This window comes from Leuresthes tenuis, unplaced genomic scaffold (genome assembly GCF_036924035.1).
Source record: "Leuresthes tenuis unplaced genomic scaffold, fLeuTen1.0.hap1 SCAF_5, whole genome shotgun sequence".
In the NCBI taxonomy this organism is placed as follows: Eukaryota; Metazoa; Chordata; class Actinopteri; order Atheriniformes; family Atherinopsidae; genus Leuresthes; species Leuresthes tenuis.
The window spans coordinates 25,015,759-25,024,645 of NW_027325359.1; the positions used below are offsets into that span (position 1 = coordinate 25,015,759).

General features: G+C 44.4%; 3 non-coding genes across 3 annotated transcripts; all 3 read right to left on the reverse strand.

The window, feature by feature from the left end:
• Window positions 1-3,644: 3,644 nt before the first annotated feature.
• On the reverse strand, window positions 3,645-3,758 carry LOC140308087 (U5 spliceosomal RNA). The gene has a single exon (XR_011916065.1). It is a non-coding gene; the product is annotated as a U5 spliceosomal RNA (small nuclear RNA).
• A 411-nt stretch (window positions 3,759-4,169) lies between these two features.
• On the reverse strand, window positions 4,170-4,360 carry LOC140307952 (U2 spliceosomal RNA). Its single transcript, XR_011915971.1, has one exon. It is a non-coding gene; the product is annotated as a U2 spliceosomal RNA (small nuclear RNA).
• Window positions 4,361-4,645: 285 nt separating this feature from the next.
• On the reverse strand, window positions 4,646-4,759 carry LOC140308186 (U5 spliceosomal RNA). Its single transcript, XR_011916156.1, has one exon. It is a non-coding gene; the product is annotated as a U5 spliceosomal RNA (small nuclear RNA).
• Window positions 4,760-8,887: the final 4,128 nt, after the last annotated feature.

Consider the following 8,887-nt stretch of genomic DNA (forward strand, 5'->3'; position numbering starts at 1 on the left):
TTTCTAGCAATTATTGATGGACATTCAGACCTTCTTTGCAGCTGAACACCTCCGCTCCCGCTTTTGATCATACATTGTCGGGCATTCATAACTTGTCTTACCAGATTTTTACAAACTTTAGTCGAACATTCACACCTTCTTGCAGCTGAACACCTCCGCTCCCGCTTTTGATGGTGTAAAGTCGGGCTTTCGAGCCTTTTCTTACCCGGTTTTTAGAAATTATGGTTGGATATTCAGACCTTGCAGCCGAACACCTCCGCTCCCTCTTTTGATCATACATTGTCGGGCATTCGCACCTTGTCTTACCCGCTTTTTACAAACTATAGTCAGACATTCACACGTTGCAGCTGAACCACCTCCGCTCCCTGTTTTGATCATGTATGGAGTGGCAATACTACCTTTTCTTACCCATTTGTGAGTAATTATGGCTGGACATTCACACCTACTTGCAGTCGAACAGCTCTGCTCCTGCTTTTGATTTTGTTTGGTTGGATATTCGAACCTTTTCTTAACTGCTTTTTACAAACTTTGGTCGGACGTTCACACCTTCTTGCAACCGAACACCTCCGCTTCCGCTTTTGATGGTATATATTCGGGAATTCGAACATTATCTTACCCGTTTTTTACAAACCATGGTCGGACTTTCACACCTTCTTGTAGCCGAACAACTCCACTCCCGCTATTGATTGTGTACAGTCGTGTAGTTTAACCTTTTCTTACCAACTATGGTCGGACATTCACACCGTCTACAGCGGAACACCTCCGCTTCCGCTTTTGATGGTGTATAGTCGGGCATTCGAACCTTTTCTTACCCGCTTTTTACAAACTATGGTCGGACATTCAAACCTTCTTGTAGCCGAAAAGCTCCGCTCCCTCTTTTGATCATACATTGTCGGGCATTTGCACCTTTTCTTACCCGCTTTTTACAAACCATGGTCGGACTGTCACACCTTCTTGTAGCCGAACACATCTGCTCCCGCTATTGATTGTGTACAGTCGGGTTTTTTTAACCTTTTCTTACCCGCTTTTTACCAACTCTGGTCGGACATTCACACCTTCTTACAGCGGAACACCTCCGCTCCCTCTTTTGATGGTGTATGTTCGGGCATTCGAACCTTTTCTTACCCGCTTTTTACAAATTATGCTCGGACATTCAAACCTTTTTATAGCCGAACACATCCACTCCTGCTTTTGATGATGAGTGGTTGGGCATTCGAACCTACTTCTTGCCCGCTTTTCATTAATTATGGGTGGACATTCACACCTTGTCGCAGCCAAACACCTCCGCTCCCGCTTTTGATCATACATTGTCGGACATTCATACCTTGTCTTACCAGATTTTTACAAACTTTAGTCGAACATTCACACCTTCTTGCAGCTGAACACCTCCGCTCCCGCTTTTGATGGTGTAAAGTCGGGCTTTCGAGCCTTTTCTTACCCGGTTTTTAGAAATTATGGTTGGATATTCAGACCTTGCAGCCGAACACCTCCGCTCCCACTTTTGATCATACATTGTCGGGCATTCGCACCTTGTCTTACCCGCTTTTTACAAACTATAGTCAGACATTCACACGTTGCAGCTGAACCACCTCCGCTCCCTGTTTTGATCATGTATGGAGTGGCAATACTACCTTTTCTTACCCATTTGTGAGTAATTATGGCTGGACATTCACACCTACTTGCAGTCGAACAGTTCTGCTCCTGCTTTTGATTTTGTTTGGTTGGATATTCGAACCTTTTCTTAACTGCTTTTTACAAACTTTGGTCGGACGTTCACACCTTCTTGCAACCGAACACCTCCGCTTCCGCTTTTGATGGTATATATTCGGGAATTCGAACCTTTTCTTACCCGTTTTTTACAAACCATGGTCGGACTTTCACACCTTCTTGTAGCCGAACAACTCCACTCCCGCTATTGATTGTGTACAGTCGTGTAGTTTAACCTTTTCTTACCCGCTTTTTAACAACTATGGTCGGACATTCACACCGTCTACAGCGGAACACCTCCGCTTCCGCTTTTGATGGTGTACAGTCGGGCATTTTAACCTTTTCTTACCCGCTTTTTACCAACTATGGTCGGACATTCACACCTTCTTGCAGCTGAACACCTCCGCTCCCGCTTTTGATGGTGTATAGTCGGGCTTTCGAGCCTTTTCTTCCCCGGTTTTTACAAATTATGGTTGGACATTCAGACCTTGCAGCCGAAAACCTCCGCTCCCTCTTTTGATCATACATTGTTGGGCATTCGCACCTTGTCTTACGCGCTTTTTACAAACTTTAGTCAGAAATTCACACCTTGCAGCTGAACCACCTCCGCTCCCTGTTTTGATCATGTATTGTCTGGCAATACTACCATTTCTTACCCGTTTGTGAGTAATCTTCTAAAAGGTCATACCTGTCATTTTTTCCATTGAAACCATAAATATTTAAGAGGTTAAAGTCTTGCCCCATAAAATTCAAGTGTGCTAAAAGTGCCCGTCCGTCTCGCACCAGAACATGCGGATTTTTAATTAGAATGGCCACACCATCATTTTTAATTTGATTTGAGCCACTCCAAATCGATAAATTGGGCCACATTTCCTCCCATTGTCTATGGTTTTTCAAAAAAGGTAGTCCACATTCTTGTATTAAAAACACATCTGATTTTATGGAGTCTAAGAAGGATATAATACTCTGGGCTCTTGTCTTTGATTTCACACTTCTCACATTTAGTGTTGAGAAGGTGAGAACCATTAAAAGGATAAAGGAAAGTAGGTATGTCATTTTCGTTTTTCTAAGTTATCAAAACAAATTACACACTCTCCTTTTCGGACTCTCGTGTTGGCCTCTGATGCAATGTTGCATTTAACTTTGAGTCCCTGGGGGTTGATTGCAGAGCTAAAGGGAATCAGAGGACAACTCAGATGCCGTCCTCCTCGGCTGTTGACCTTCGGGGAGGTGAGTACCTTCACTAGACTCACCTGTCTGCTCTTCCTCCTCATTTAGCTTAGCTCCACCCTCTGCCTGTGAATTCTCACAGACTTCAGCACTGAGTGGTGAGGCCTCTACAGGCCCCTCTCCTTTTTGCTCCTCACTTCCAATCCAAGCTTTTAGCGGGAAGTTTGAATTTATTGGGTCAACCTCTTCACTTTGTTCACCAACTGCCACCTCTGGTCCTTCTCTTTGTTGGCTTGACTGTGGCTTTACCGTCTTTAATTTGTTGGCAAAAGATTTAGGGCAATCTCAGAAGAGGTGATTTAATTCTCCACAGAGATTACATTTCCTGCCATTTGGACACTCTCCAAAAGTGTCCCCAATTTCTCTGCACTTCCCACATATCACCTTGGTACAAGCCTCAACCAGGTGCCCATGCTCACCACACTTGCGGCAGAGCTTGGGCTGCCCCTGGTACTGGATGTAACCTCGGTTTTCGAGGTGGCCAGAGTGTCACTTTGCATCTCCGCCCACCCGCTGCACTGAGCACTCTTCAGCCCTTTTAAATGGTATAACTTTGCACTCCCGCACGCTCCAGCGAGCACCATTCAAGCAACAACTTTGCACTCCAGCTTCAAACATCGGCACAGTCGCAACAAGTAAGGCAACTCTACTCAGAGAAGTCACTCTGCACAGTAACAAGATTTCTTTTGCACAGACAGAAAGGGCTTCACCCGCAAAGGTAAAGCCTGCCAAAAATAGAAACAACTCATTAGTGCTGCTCTCCACGGAAGTCTTTAGTAAAAGGCGAAAGACTTGTACATTATGAAGAGAAACCAGAGTACGATTATCTGTCACTGCGGGAGCAGGGCATCAGGCTAGTTGGCATAGCCACCTTCCCCATGGTGAGCTTTGCTTGGTTGAGACGCTTGCTCCCCCTCCTTGCTCCTCGGCTGACCAAGTAGGAAAAATCGGGCCCTATTCGATGGCTGCCTTGTCTTTTACTCTGTGCAAAAGACAAGGCAGCCACAAACACCACGGGAACACCGTATTGAGGCTTTGTTCTGACCGCTCATTCAGTGTCGCGTTTCTTTCAAGCAATTCTCCCGGTTAGCCCGCACTCGGCTCGCCCCCAGAGCTGTGTTAAAGTCTACTTCGCATTCACTCTCTTTTCTCAGCAGACTAAAAGAAAGTTTCATCTTGGGCTCCCTGAAACTTCCATCCTGCACCACTGTTTGCTTTTTCACAAGAGCAGAGAAGAGCGCACCGTTCCCAGCGGCACTGCAGTACCGGGTCGATGCTTGGAGTGAACGGAGCAAGCTCCTTTTTCAACTCCTATTCCTAAAAATCCATTTAATATGTAGTCCTCGTACAAAGGCCATATCAGATATTAAACTGATAAGAACAGGTACTACACTTGATCTTAGCCAAAAGGCCGAGAAGCGATAACTGTCCACTGGTTCACGTCCGAGGGCCCTTCCTGGCACAATGCACACTTGTAGCGGTGTTCTTTTTATGGCCATAGGTGGCCAGAGTGTCACTTTGCACCTCCGCCCACCCGCTGCACTGAGCACTCTTCAGCCCTTTTAAATGGTATAACTTTGCACTCCCGCACGCTCCAGCAAGCACCATCCAAGCAACATCGGCACAGTTGCAACAAGTAAGGCGACTCTACTCAGAGAAGTCACTCTGCACAGTAACAAGATTTCTTTTGCACAGACGGAAAGGGCTTCACCCGCAAAGGTAAAGCCTGCCAAAAATAGAAACAACTCATTAGTGCTGCTTTCCACGGAAGTCTTTAGTAAAAGGCGAAAGACTTGTACGTTATGAAGAGAAACCAGAGTACGATTATCCATCACTGCGGGAGCAGGGCATCAGGCTAGTTGGCATAGCCACCTTCCCCATGGTGAGCTTTGCTTGGTTGAGACGCTTGCTCCCCCCCTTGCTCCTCGGCTGACCAAGTAGGAACAATCGGGCCCTATTCGATGGCTGCCTTGTCTTTTACTCTGTGCAAAAGACAAGGCAGCAACAAAAACACCACGGGAAAACCGTATTGAGGCTTTGTTCTGACCGCTCATTCGGTGTCGCGTTTCTTTCAAGCAATTCTCCCGGTTAGCCCACACTCGGCTCGCTCCTAGAGCCGTGTTAAAGTCTACTTCTCATTCATTCTTGTTTCTCAGCAGACTCTTGGGATTTTATCTATAAAATGAATTCCTTCACTCAAACTATGTTAAAACTGCTTTGTCCTTCATATTTACCAAGTCTAGAAAGATTTAAACAAAAAAAACAACGTTGTACTTTGCAGTAAAAGACAGAGCAAATCTAAAGTTTCATGAATCCGAGAATAAGCTTACTTTCATGAGTTCTTCACGATTTGGGATTTTGCTATAAAATGAATTCCTTCACTCAAACTAAATCGCTAATCTGTTACATGTAAGGCAGATGTCAAATTCACCGAAATAGGATCTAAGGGTATTCGGCCAATCGAGCTGTAGCAGCTTCGGTAAAAGAGTATAAGTTGAAGAGTTTGTGAATAAAGGTGTGCGCACACATAGTGAGCTGTAGGAAAATAGGCAGGGAGCAATGCCGGCTGGGGTATATGTTCTTGTATGTTGTCTGACTGTTTGATTTTAATGTGTTGTGTAAGTGTCCCGTTGAATGTTACATGTTTGGGCTTTGACACGCTTCACTGTGGTTGTTAACTGTGTGGTGTGTCCTGAAATGTTATATGTTTGGGCTGTGTGACATGCTTAATGCTTGTCAGTAGCTACCCACTTATTCATATATAGCAACTGACAACATAAGAAGTCCGGACATACTTTGATAGTAGTTGTAGAAGTATCCTTATTGATAATAGATAAACTAATTCATAGTGATAGAACAGTAGATGAACAGGTGCCTGCACATGTCTCACGAAAATAAAATGGGTGTATGATTGCTGACGGCAGAGCAATACTGCCAAACTTATGAGTTCTTGTGGCAAACTTGATTCAGTGTCTTGACGTGTATACGCTGTTTCGCTGACTTGATTGTCACAAGAAACAAAGTGTGTTTGATAAGATCCGACCATTTTATTACGGGAGGATCAGTATCAGTATTCGGCTGCAAGTAGGTGTGAATGTCCAACCATAATTTGTAAAAAGCGGGTAAGAAAAGGTTCTCATGCCCGACTATACATTAACAAAAGCGGGAGGAGAGGTCTTCGGATGAGAGTGGGTGAGAATTTCCAACCATAATCTATAAAATGCGGTGAAGAAAAAGGTGTGAATGCTACATAGAACACTCAAAAGTGGAGCGGAAGTGTTCGGCTGCAAGAAGGTGTGAATGTCCGACTATATTTGGTGAAAAGTAGGTGAAGCAAGGTCTGAATGCCCAACCTTACATCATCAAAAGCGAGATCAGGTGTTTGGCTGCAAGAAGGCCATAGTTTGCCAAAAGCGGGTAAGGTGCGAATGACCGACTAAATATCAACAAAAGTGGGGGCGGAGGTCTTCGGATGCAAGTGGGTGTGAATATCCCACCATACAAGTATGGTGGAGAGGAAGCTGTGAATGGCCGACCATAGTAAAAAGCGGGTGAGAAAAGGTGCGAATGTCCACCATTATACACCATCAAAACAGGGAGCGGAGGTGTTTGGCTGCGACAAGGTGTGAATGTCCACCCATAATTAATGAAAAGCGGGCAACAAGTAGGTTTGAATGCCCAACCATACATCATCAAAATAAGGAGCGGAGGTGTTCCGTTGTAAGAAGTTATGAATGTCCGACCATAGTTGGTAAAAAGCGGGTAAGAAAAGGTTAAAATACCCGACTGTACACAATCAATAGCGGGAGCGGAGTTGTTCGGCTACTAAAAGGTGTGAAAGTCCGACCAAGTTTTGTAAAAAGCGGGTAAGAAAAGGTTCGAATGCCCGACAATTTATGATCAAAAGAGGGAGCGGAGTTGTTCAGCTGCAAGAAGGTCTGAATGTCCATCAATAATTGCTAGAAAAAATTAAAGTAAAAATTTTGAAAATCAAACCGCACATGATCATAAGTGGGAGAGGAGGTGTTCAGCTGCAAGGTGTGAATGTCCACCCATAATTACTGAAAAATGGGTAAAAAAAAGGTGCGAATACCCAACCATACATCATCAAAAGCAGCTGTGGATGTGTTCGGCTACAAGAGGGTTTGAACGTCCAACCAAAGTTTGTAAAAAGCAGTTAAGAAAAGTTTCGAATATCCAACCAAACATAATCAAAAGCGGGAGCAGAACTGTTCGACTGCAAGTAAGTGTGAATGTCAGATCATAATTTGCAAAACAACAACTATACACCATCAAATGCGGGAGCGGAGTTGTTCGTCTGTTAGTAGGTGTGAATCTCCGACCATAATTGCTGAAAAATGTGTTAGAAAAGGTAAGAATGCCGGTCCATACATCATCAAAAGCGAGAGAGGTGGTGTTCTGCTGAAAGTAGGTGTGAATGTCCAGCCATAATTACTCACAAACAGGTAAGAAAATGTAGTATTGCCAGATCATACATGATCAAAACAGGGAGCGGAGGTGGTTCAGCTGCAAGAAGGTGTGAATGTCCGACTAAAGTTCAAATATATTCACAAAAGCGGGAGGAGAGGTCTTCGGATGAGAGTGGTTGAGAATTTCCAACCATAATCCATAAAATGCGGTGAAAAAAAGGTGTGATAGAACACTAAAAGGTGGAGCAGACGTGTTCCGCTGTAAGAAGGTGTGAATGTCCGACCATAGTTTGTAAAAAGCGGGTAAGAAAAGGTTAAAATACCCGACTGTACACCACCAATAGCGGGAGCAGGGTTGTTCGGGTACAAGAAGGTGTGAAAGTCCACCCATGGTTTGTAAAAAGCGGGTAACAAAAGGTTCGAATGCCCGAATATATACTATCAAAAGCGGAAGCGGAGGTGTTCGGCTGCAAGAAGGTGTGAACGTCCGACCAAAGTTTGTAAAAAGCAGTTAAGAAAAGGTTCGAATATCCAACCAAACAAAATCAAAAGCGGGAGCAGAGCTGTTCGACTGCAAGTAGGTGTGAATGTCCAGCCATAATTACTCACAACCGGGTAAGAAAAGGTAGTATTGCCAGACCATACATAATCAAAACAGGGAGCAGAGGTGGTTCAGCTGCAACGTGTGAATGTCTGACTATAGTTTGCAAAAAGCGGGTAAGACAAGGTGCGAATAACCGACAATGTATGATCAAAAGAGGGAGCGGAGGTGTTCGGCTGCAAGGTCTGAATGTCCAACCATAATTTCTAAAAACCAGGTAAGAAAAGGCTCGAAAGCCCGACTATACACCATCAAAAGCGGAAGCGGAGGTGTTCGGCTTCAAGAAGACGTGTACCTCCGAACAAAGTTTGTAAAAAGCAGTTAAGAAAAGGTTCGAATATCCAACCAAACATAATCAAAAGCGGGAGCAGAGCTGTTCGACTGCAAGTAGGTGTGAATGTCAGATCATAATTTGCAAAAAGCTGATGAGAAAGGGTGAGAATGCCCGACTATACACCATCAAATGCGGTAGCGGAGTTGTTCGGCTTTGAGTAGGTGTGAATGTCCAGCCAAAATTACTCACAAACGGGTAAGAAAAGGTAGTATTGCCAGACCATACATGATCAAAACAGGGAGCGGAGGTGGTTCAGCTGCAAGAAGGTCTGAATGTCCGACTAAAGTTTGTAAAAAGCGCGTAAGACAAGGTGCGAATGCCAGACAATGTATGATCAAAAGAGGGAGCGGAGGTGTTAGGTTGCAAGAAGGTCTGAATGTCCAACCATAATTTGTAAAAACCGGGAAGAAAAGGCTCGAAAGCCCTACTATACACCATCAAAAGCGTGAGCAGAGGGGTACAGCTGCAAGAAGGTCTGAATGTCCATCAATAATTTCTTTAAAACATGAAAGAAAATTTTCGAATATCAAACCGCACATGATCATAAGCGGGAGAGGATGTTTTCAGCTGCAAGACGGTGTGAAT